The sequence below is a fragment of the Symphalangus syndactylus genome, chromosome 1, assembly GCF_028878055.3.
Source record: "Symphalangus syndactylus isolate Jambi chromosome 1, NHGRI_mSymSyn1-v2.1_pri, whole genome shotgun sequence".
Lineage (NCBI taxonomy): Eukaryota > Metazoa > Chordata > Mammalia > Primates > Hylobatidae > Symphalangus > Symphalangus syndactylus.
In genome coordinates, this window is record NC_072423.2 from 39,882,174 (window position 1) to 39,892,866 (window position 10,693).

The window sequence follows — 10,693 nt, forward strand, 5'->3', positions numbered from 1 at the left end:
ATCTCATTGTGGTTTTTATCTGGATTTCTCTGATGACCAGTGATGATGAACATTTTTTCGTGTTTCTGTTGGCTGCGTAAATGTCTTCTTTTAAGAAGTGTCTGTTCATATCCTTTGCCCTCTTTTAGATGGGGTTGTTTGTTTTTTTCTTGTAAATTTGTTTAAGTTCTTTGTAGATTCTGGATATTAACCCTTTGTCAGATGGGTAGATGGCAAAAATTTTCTCCCATTCTGTAGGTTGCTTGTTCACTCTGATGATAGTTTATTTTGCCGTGCAGAAGCTCTTTAGTTTAATTAGATATCATTTGTCCATTTTGGCTTTTGTTGCCATTGCTTTTGGTGTTTTAGTCATGAAGTCCTTGCCCATGCCTATGTCCTGAATGGTATTGCCTAGGTTTTCTTCTAGGGGTTTTATGGTTTTAGGTCTAACATTTAAGTCTTTAATCCATCTTGAATTAATTTTTGTATAGGTGTAAGGAAGGGATCCAGTTTCAGCTTTCTACATATGGCTAGCCAGTTTTCCCAGCACCATTTATTAAATAAGGAATGCTTTCCCCATATCTTGTTTTTGTCAGGTTTGTCAAAGATCGGCTGGTTATAGATGTGTGGTGTTATTTCTGAGGCCTGCCTCTGTTCTGTTCCATTGGTCTATCTCTCTGTTTTGGTACCAGTACCACGATGTTTTGGTTGCTGTAGCCTTGTAGTATAGTTTGAAGTCAAGTAGAGTAATGCCTCCAGCTTTGTTTTTTTTGCTTAGGATTGTCTTGGCAATGTGGGCTCTTTTTTGGTTCCATATAAACTTTAAAGTAGTTTTTTCCAATTCTGTGAAGAAAGTCATTGGTAGCTTGATGGGGATGGCATTGAATCTATAAATTACCTTGGGCAGTATGGCCATTTTCATGATATTGTTTCTTCCTATCCATGAGCATGGAATGTTCTTCTATTTGTTTATGTCCTCTTTTATTTCGTTGAGCAGTAGTTTGTAGTTCTTCTTGAAGAGGTCCTTCACATCCCTTGTAAGTTGGATTCCTAGGTATTTTATTCTCTTTGTAGCAATTGTGGATGGGAGTTCACTCATGATTTGGCTCTCTGTCTGTCTGTTATTTGTGTATAGGAATGCTTGTGATTTTTGCAGATTGATTTTGTATCCTGAGACTTTGCTGAAGTTGCTTATCAGCTTGAGGAGATTTTGGGCTGAGATGATGGGGTTTTCTAAATATACAATCATGTCATCTACAAGCTGGGACAATTTGATTTCCTCTTTTCCTAATTGAATACCCTTTATTTCTTTCTCTTGCCTGATTGCCCTGGCCAGAACTTCCAACACTATGTTGAATAGGAGTGGTGCGGGAGGGCATCCTTGTCTTGTGTGAGTTTTCAAAGGGAGTGCTTCCAGTTTTTGCCCTTTCAATATGATATTGGCTGTGGGTTTGTCATAAATAGCTCTTATTATTTTGAGATACATTCCATCAATACGTAGTTTGTTGAGAGTTTTTAGCATGAAGTGCTGTTGAATTTTGTCAAAGGCCTTTTCTGCATCCATTGAGATAATCATGTGGTTTTTGTCATTGGTTCTGTTTATGTGATGGATTACGTTTATTGATTCACATATGTTGAACCAGCCTTGCATCCCAGGGATGAAGCCCACTTGATCGTGGTGGATAAGCTTTTTGATGTGCTGCTGGATTCAGTTTGCCAGTATTTTACTGAGGATTTTTGAATTGATGTTTATCAGGGATATTGGTCTAAAATTCTCTTTTTTTTTGTTGTGTCTCTGCCATGCTTTGGTATCAGGATGATGCTGGCCTCATAAAATGAGTTAAGGATGATTCCCTCTTTTTCTATGATTGGAATAGTTTCAGAAGGCATGGTACCAGCTCCTCTTTGTACCTCTTGTAGAATTCGGCTGTGAATCCATTTGGTCCTGGACTTTTTTTTGGTTGGTAGGCTATTAATTATTGCCTCAATATCAGAGCCTGTTATTGGTCTATTCAGAGATTCAACTTCTTCCTGGTTTAGTTTTGGGAGGGTGTATGTGTCCAGGAATTTATTAATTTCTTCTAGGTTTTCTAGTTTATTTGAGTAGAGGTGTTTATAGTATTCTCTGATGATAGTTTGTATTTCTGTGGGATCAGTGGTGATATCCCCTTTATCATTTTTTATTGCATCTATTTGATTCTTCTCTCTTTTTTTCTTTATTAGTTTTGCTAGTGGTCTATCAATTGTGTTGATCTTTTCAAAAAACCAGCTCCTGGATTTGTTGATTTTTTGAAGGGTTTTTTGTGTCTCTATTTCCTTCAGTTCTGCTCTGATCTTAGTTATTTCTAGCCTTCTGCTAGCTTTTGAATGTGTTTGCTCTTGCTTCTCTAGTTCTTTGAATTATGATGTTAGGGTGTCAATTTTAGATCTTTCCTGCTTTCTCTTGTGGGCATTTAGTGCTATAAATTTCCCTCTACACACTGCTTTAAATGTGTCCCAGAGATTCTGGTATGTTGTGTCTTTGTTCTCATTGGTTTCAAAGAACATCTTTATTTCTGCCTTCATATCGTTATTTACCCAGTAGTCATTCAGGAGCAGGTTGTTCAGTTTCCATGTAGTTGTGCAGTTTTGAGTGAGTTTCTTAATCCTGAGTTCTAATTTGATTGCACTGTGGTCTGAGAGACAGTTTGTTGTGATTTCTGTTCTTTTACATTTGCTGAGGAGTGCTTTACTTCCAACTATGTGGTCAATTTTAGAATAAGTGTGATGTGGTGCTGAGAAGAATGTACATTCTGTTGATTTAGGGTGGAGAGTTCTGTAGATGTCTGTTAGGTCTTCTTGGTGCGGAGCTGAGTTCAAGTCCTGGATATCCTTGTTAACCTTCTGTCTTGTTGATCTGTCTAATATTGACAGTGGGGTGTTAAAGTCTCCCATTATTATTGTGTGGGAGTCTAAGTCTCTTCATAGGTATTTAAGGACTTGCTTTATGAATCTGGGTGCTCTTGTATAGGGTGCATATATATTTAGGATAGCTCCTCTCATTGAATTGATCCCTTTACCATTATGAAATGGCCTTTTTGTCTCTTTTGATCTTTGTTGGTTTAAAGTCTATTTTATCAGAGACTAGGATTGCAACCCCTGCTTTTTTTTTCTTTCCATTTGCTTGGTAGATCTTCCTCCATCCCTTTATTTTGCGCCTACGTATGTCTCTGCACATGAGATGGGTCTCCTGAATACAGCACACTGATGGGTCTTGACTCTTTATCCAATTTGCCAGTGTATGTCTTTTAATTGGAGCATTTAGTCCATTTACACTTAAGGTTAATATTGTTATGTGTGAATTTGATCCTGTCATTATGATGTTAGCTGGTTATTTTGCCCGTTAATTGATGCAGTTTTCTCATAGCATCGATGGTGTTTACAATTTGGCATGTTTTTGCAGTGGCTGGTACCAGTTGTTTCTTTCCATGTTCAGTGCTTCCTTCAGGAGCTCTTGTAAGGCAGGCCTGCTGGTGACAAAATCTCTCAGCATTTGCTTGTCTGTAAAGGATTTTATTTCTCCTTCACTTATGAAACTTAGTTTGGCTGGATATGAAATTCTGGGTTGAAAATTCTTTTCTTTAAGAATGTTGAATATTGGCCCCCACTCTCTTCTGGCTTGTAGGGTTTCTGCTGAGAGATCCACAGTTAGTTTGATGGGCTTCCCTTTGTGGGTAACCCAACCTTTCTCTCTGGCTGCCCTTAACATTTTTTCCTTCATTTCAACCTTGGTGAATCTGACAATTATGTGTCTTGGGGTTGCTCTTCTCAAGGAGTATCTTTTTGGTGTTCTCTGTATTTCCTGAATTTGAAGTTTGGCCTGCCTTGCTAGATTGGGGAAGTTCTCCTGGATAATATCCTGAAGACTGTTTTCCAACTTGGTTCCATTCTCCCCCTCACTTTCAGGTACACCAATCAAATGTAGATTTGGTCTTTTCACATAGTCCCATATTTCTTGGAGGCTTTGTTCACTTCTTTTTACTCTTTTTTCTCTAAACTTGTCTTCTTGCTTTATTTCATTAATTTGATCTTCAATCACTGATACCTTTTCTTCCACTTGATCGAATCGCCTATTGAAGCTTGTGCATGTGTCATGAAGTTCTTGTACCATGGTTTTCAGCTCCGTCAGGTCATTTAAGGTCTTCTCTACACTGTTTATTCTAGTTTAGCCATTCCTCTAACATTTTTTCAAGGTTTTCAACTTTCTTGCGATGGGTTAGAACATGCTCCTTTAGCTCGGAGAATTTTGTTATTACCTACCTTCTGAAGCCTACTTCTGTCAACTCATCAAAGTCATTCTCTGTCCAGCTTTGTTCCATTGCTGGTGAGGAGCTGTGATCCTTTGGAGGGGAAGAGGCACTCTGGTTTTTAGAATTTTCAGCTTTTCTGCTCTGGCTTCTCCCCATCTTTGTGGTTTTATCTACCTTTGTTTTGTTGGTGACCTACAGATGGGGTTGATGTCTTTTATGTTGATGTTGATGCTATTCCTTTCAGTTTGTTAGTTTTCCTTCTAACAGGTCCCTCACCTGCAGGTCTATTGGAGTTTCCTGGAGGTCCACTCCAGACCCTGTTTGCCTAGGTATCACCAGCAGAGGCTGCAGAACAGCAAATATTGCAGAACAGCAAATATTGCTACCTGATCCTTTCTCTGAAAGTTTCATCCCAGAGGGGCACCCGCCTGTATGAGGTGTCTGTCGGTCCCTACTGGGAGGTGTCTCCCAGTTAGGCTACAAGGGAGTCAGGGACCCCACTTGAGGAGGCAGTCTGTCTGTTCTCAGAGATCAAAGACCATGCTGGGAGAACCACTGCTCTCTTCAGAGCTGTCAGACAGGGACGTTTAAGTCTGCAGAAGTTTCTGCTGCCTTTTGTTCAGCTATGCCCTGCCCACAGAGGTCCCTTTGCCTATTTTTAAAGTGGATTATTTTACTTTTTCTTATTGAATTGTAAGAGTTATTTATATATTTCAATTATAAGTTGCTTATCAGGTACATGATTTGCAAAATATGTCTTTTCACTTTTTTGGTGGTCCTTTGAAGCACAACAGTTTTACATGTTTATGAAGTCCAATTCTTCGATTTTTTTTTTCTTGTTGATTGCTTGTGCTTTAGGTGTCATATCTAGGGAACCATTGCCTAATCCAACATCACAAAGATTTACACTTAAACTTTTTTCTAAGTGTTATACAGTTTTAGCTCTGACATTGAGATCTTTGACCCATTTTGAGTTAATTTTTGTATACGGTATGATTAATCCTAATTGTAAAGGGAATGTTAAAAAAGTGTCATCATTGAATATGTTTGCTTATTTTTTAAAGATATTTTCTAATAGGTAAAGTTCCACACATTTGTAGAATGTGTTAAAAGTTTTGTTTTTTCTTATTTTGAAAATTTTATTTATTTATTTATTTATTTATTTATTTATTTATTTATTTTTGACATGGAGCCTTGCTCTGGCACCCAGGCTGGAGTGCAGTGGCTTGATCTCGGCTCACTGCAACCTCCACCTCTTGGTTTCAAGTGATTCTCATGCCTCAGCCTCCCGAGAAGCTGGGATTACAGGCATGAGCCACCATGCCCAGCTAATTTTTGTATTTTTAGTAGAGAAGGGGTTTCACGATGTTGCTCAGGCTGGTCTGGAATTCCTGACCTCAGGTGATCCATCCTCCTTAGCCTCCCAAAGTGCTGGGATTACAGGTGTGAGCCACTGCATCCAGTCAAAAATTTCATTTAGATATTAATTTTATAAGTACTTTTTCTACATCTATTGAATGGTGTGTAGTTTTTCCCCTTTAATCTTCTGATTTAGTAAATTACATTAATAGATGTTCAACTTATAATTTTAGGGGTAAACCCAGCTTGTTTATTATATGTTATTTGTTTTATGTGATGTGAGATTTTGTTCACTATTATTTTTATTCAGGATGATCTGTTCCTTTTCTTGAATGCTATTGGCTGTAATTTCTCTTATCATGCTAACTTTGCCTGGTTTTAAAATCAGTCTTGCAAATGAGTTGAGAATGTTAATACTTTATCTCTGTTATGACTTATGCACGTTTTTGAGATTCATCTATTCTTTAAATGTTTGGTAGACCTCACCTCTACAAGCATCTGCACCTAATGTTTTCCATATGGGAAAACTTTACTAATCCATTAAGTCTTACTAATTAAGACTTACTAATCAAGTTACTGATCCATTTCTTTAGTAATTGTAAGAGTATTTAAGTTTTCTATTTCTTCAGTCAATTTTGGTAAATTATATTTTTCTAGAAATTAAAAAAAATCACGTTTATTGGCAAAATTTATAATATGCTGTATTTCATCTCTGTCATATCCATCGTTTTGCCCCTTTTTTATTCTTAACATTATTTACTTGTTTCTTTTTCTGTTTTTTTACATTGTCTCTGTAAAATGATCAGATTTTGGCATTGTTGATTTTCTCTTGGATATTTGCTTTCTATTTTACTAATTTGTATGGTTCGATTTTATTCTGTCATTTTTCTAACTTCCTAAGTTGGGTGCTTATCTCTTCAGTTATCAGTCTTTCTATTTTCTAATGTAAACTTTTGAAGTTATAAAATTTCCTCTAAATATTTATTTAATTAAATCCCTTCAATTTGGGGATGATGATCATAACAAGAACTCAGAACGGCATTGCATTTACTATGTGCCAGATACTAGTCCATGTGCTTTATGTGTTAACATACTGAATCCATATAACACAAGTAATAGATACTGTTACCATGGCTATTTTATAGATGAGGAAACTGAGCCACGGTGAGGTTAAGTAATTTGTTCAAGGTCATAACAGCTAGTAAATACCAGAGGTATTTTCAATATCTTGAATTCCAATTATTTTCTAATTTCTATCATAATTTACTCACTCATGAAGTTAGAAGTGCTTTAAAATGTCCAGAGACTTCAAGTTTTTCCTTATCTTTTTTATTTTTTTAACTCAAAGGTATTGTGGTGAGAGAACATGATATTTATGATATTCTTTTTTTAAACTTGCATGTCTTTCATTCTATGTCTATTGTAACTAGCACATACTTACAGTTTTTAATACCTAGTCTGACAATCTCTGTCTTCTACTTAGAAAGTTTAGTATATTTACATTTATTGTGATTAGTGATGACTAAGGATTTATTTCTGCCATCATATTTTGTGTGTTTCACATACCTTGCCTTTTCTCCCTTCTTTTCTTTTGCATTATGTGTGTTTTCTTGGCTTTAGGAGGAGGTTCCTAGTGTGACCCTCCTTGGGAGGGCCCTTTGGCCGTTACAAGGGAAGCATGAATCACCGAGATTGGCTGATGAATGCATCTACTACTTCTTTTCTTGCCAGACTATTCATCAATTTAATAAGGCATTTAAAAAGCATTTTAATTGTTATTTTAGTGTTTTTTAGTGGGAGGATGTTGCAGATTGGATTCCCTGGAAAGTAGACTCTGAGCCAGATCTTAGAGTGTAGGATGTTTATTGAGAAGTGCTCTTGGGATCAATATCTGAGAAAGAGAGAAGGAAATATGACTGGTCACAGAGAGAAACTGAGCTGCAATACAGTTCCAGAGAAAGCCTCAGTGGAGCCCATAGGCAGTCCTGGAGCTGGGCTGTCTCTTCAGAGTTGCCCAGAGTTGGGGTGAGGGGGCCTGACCTTTATATCTGGAAGAGATATATGCCCTGGAAGAGGACATAACCTTGAGTAAGGTGGCTCTGCTCACATGTGGCAATTCTCAAAGAGGAATGAGAGCTGAGGGCTGTTGGCTCATGGCACCCCCAACAGGTGGGGAGAAGTCCTTCATTCCCGAAGGTGTTGTGGTGGGGTATGTCACAGCACCTGCGCCAGAGGGCTTCTCAGTCGGCCATTTTGTTGGAAATGGAAGTCTTTGAATGTCTCTGTTCCCCAAACAAAAATCACACCCCTAATTGTCAGTCTGTGCTGAAGCCCACTCTGGAAGTTGAATGTTTCTCCCCTGTCAGCCAAGGATCTATTTTTTTTGAGATGGAGTCTCGCTCTGTTACCCATACTGGAGTGCAGTGGTGCCATCTCAGCTCACTGCAACCTCTGCCTCCCGGGTTCAAGCAATTCTCCTGCCTTAGCTTCCTGAGTAGCTGGGATTACAGGCGCATGCCACCACACCCAGCTAATTTTTGTATTTTTAGTAGAGTTGGGGTTTCGCTATGTTGGCCAGGCTGGTCTTGAACTCCTGACCTCAGGTGATCCACCCGCCTCAGCCTCCCAAACTGCTGGGATTACAGGCATGAGCCACCACACCCGCCAGTGAAGGGTCTTTTACGCACATCACATCTGTCCTAACTCTGGACCTTCACCCACTCTGCCTCCCCACTGGCTGTCACCTCCCAGCTGTCTTTCAGTCCAAATCCTGCTTCTCTTTCTGGTCTCAGCCCACGGTGTTCTTTCTCTCCTCTGAATTCACAGCACCATGGTGTCTCTACTTAACACATCCTGCTCAGCACTGTCCCATTGCTTTTCTATGTGATTGTGCAGTGGACAGGAACTGAGGCCAGGAGTTTTGTCCTGCCTCAAGTACAGAGGACCCTCCTATGCTTTGTCTTCCCTCCAGCCTTCCTCTCTCCTGCACCTTCAGGGCAAAAATCTGGGCTGCCTGCATGTGGCTGGTGCAGGCCTGAGACTTAAGGATGCGAAACTGGGTCAGGGAAAAGTACAGCCTGACTTTGTGCTGCCTACATGTGTATATTCGAAGGCCCTCATCACTGAGCCAACTCTCCCCCGACCCAGGGGACAAAGCCTTCTGTTCGACTGCCCCGAGAAACAGACACAGCCCCAGGAGATTGGGACCATAGGGACTGGAGGATCTATCCAGAGTGTGGTTCTCGAGGGGGAGGGTGCCCTAGAAAGAAGGGATGCTGCTCTGACTGCAGCCTGGGTGTGCGGTGGGTCAGCAGAGTGACTTTACAGTTTTGCTGGTCAGAGCAAGTTTCTCTTGAGCACTTGCTGCAAAACGGAGATGAGGTGAGGCCAGCAAGTGATCCAGGGAACAAAATTTAAGATGGCCTCTCCTCTCAGGCATTAACTTTGTAGTTACATGAGCCTGAGAATGAGGACCTCTTTAAATGTGTGCTGGGTGCCTTGCTGTCCTTCCTCTAATCCTGGCTCTGACCGGCCATGTGCCCAGCCCTGCACCAGGTGTTGGATGTGAGTTTCCTGCACCTTCCTCAGATATCTCTCAGGAGCACAGTGATACCCTCTTACTCCCGGATTCTGCCTCTTCTTCCTTGCCCCACCCACCTTTTTTTTTTTTTTTTTTTTTTTTTGACATTTCTATTTTCCAGGGATTTACCTCTTAGAGAATTTAATTTCTCTTTTTTGATGTATCCAGGTCATTCACTTCTTATCTAATAATTCTCTAATTTAGCTCTTAACCCTACCTATTATCCTAGGGACACCCCTCCTCCCCACCTGTGAAGGATTCATCAGGTAATAATATTAACTATTGGCCAGGAGTGTTGTCTCATGCCTGTAATCCCAGCATTTTGAGAGGCCGAGGTGGGCAGATTACCTGAGGGCAGGAGTTTGAGACCAGCCTGGCCAACGTGGTGAAATCCCATCTCTACTAAAAATACAAAAATTAGTCGGGCGTGGTGATGCATGCCTGTAATTCCAGCTCCTCAGGAGGCTGAGGCAGGAGAATCGCTTGAACCTGGGAGGCGGAGGTTGCAGTGAGCCAAGATTGCATCACTGCACTCCAGCCTGGGCGACAGAGTGAAGCTCTGTCTCAAAAAAAAAAAGAAATTAATTATTAACATTCAGTAAGGGATCATGAGGCAGGTTCTAACCTAAGAAGCTAATCCTAAATGAGGATTATTTCATTTAATCCTCTCCATAGTCCTATTAAATACATAGTCTTCCTCATTTCATATTCATGCAGAGAGGGGAAGTAACATGTGTAAAGTCACACAACTGGTAAGACCCTTGTAAGAGATGCTTTATTCATCTCTAAGTTCTCAGGTCCTAGCACAGTGCCTGACACTAATTGTTGAATGGATGGATTCATACAAAGGGAATCCTGAAACTTTATCCTAACAATCAAGAAACATTCATTAAACGCCCCCTCAGCTTTGCACTGGGGGAGAGGGGATGCTACTAAAGAATTATTTGGTATGATTCATGTCCTTAAGAAACTTACAGAACACTTAAAGAGACAAACATGAAAAATTATGTAAGACAGTATATAAATAAACTCGCCGTTTTGTGGCATAGACTATAAATCTTGTAGGTTTCAGAGGAGACAGCAATGGGGGGGTGGGAATAGCCTGGTGGGACCTGACAGAGGCTTTGAAGAATTGGTGGGTCTCAGAGACTGGATTTGGGGGTATCTGGGGGATAGGCTGAGGTGTTGAGGCAGGAGGAGCGGGTGATGGAAGCTATCAAAGATTTGAGTTTCTTTTTAGACACCATTGCTCTGTGAAGCTGACTGATGGCCTGTCTGGTCTCTGTTTAGCCTCATGCAGTGTGAGTGGATGGGCAAGGTGGCTTCCTCTCTTCCAGCTCTGGTGACATGGGGCACAAGGGACTGGTCCTTCAGGAGAACGGCTCAGGCTGGGCTTTGCTAGCTCCTTCCAGGGGGCCCACAGGTCCTGCAGAGCCCCTGGACTGGGTGGGTGGAGGGAATGGAAATAAGGCAGGTAAGCCAGGAT

General features: G+C 40.4%; 1 protein-coding gene across 3 annotated transcripts in view; it reads left to right on the plus strand.

Moving 5' to 3' along the window:
- Window positions 1–10,693, plus strand: part of ST8SIA5 (ST8 alpha-N-acetyl-neuraminide alpha-2,8-sialyltransferase 5) — a 78,761-nt gene that overhangs the window by 10,140 nt on the left and 57,928 nt on the right. The window lies entirely within an intron of this gene.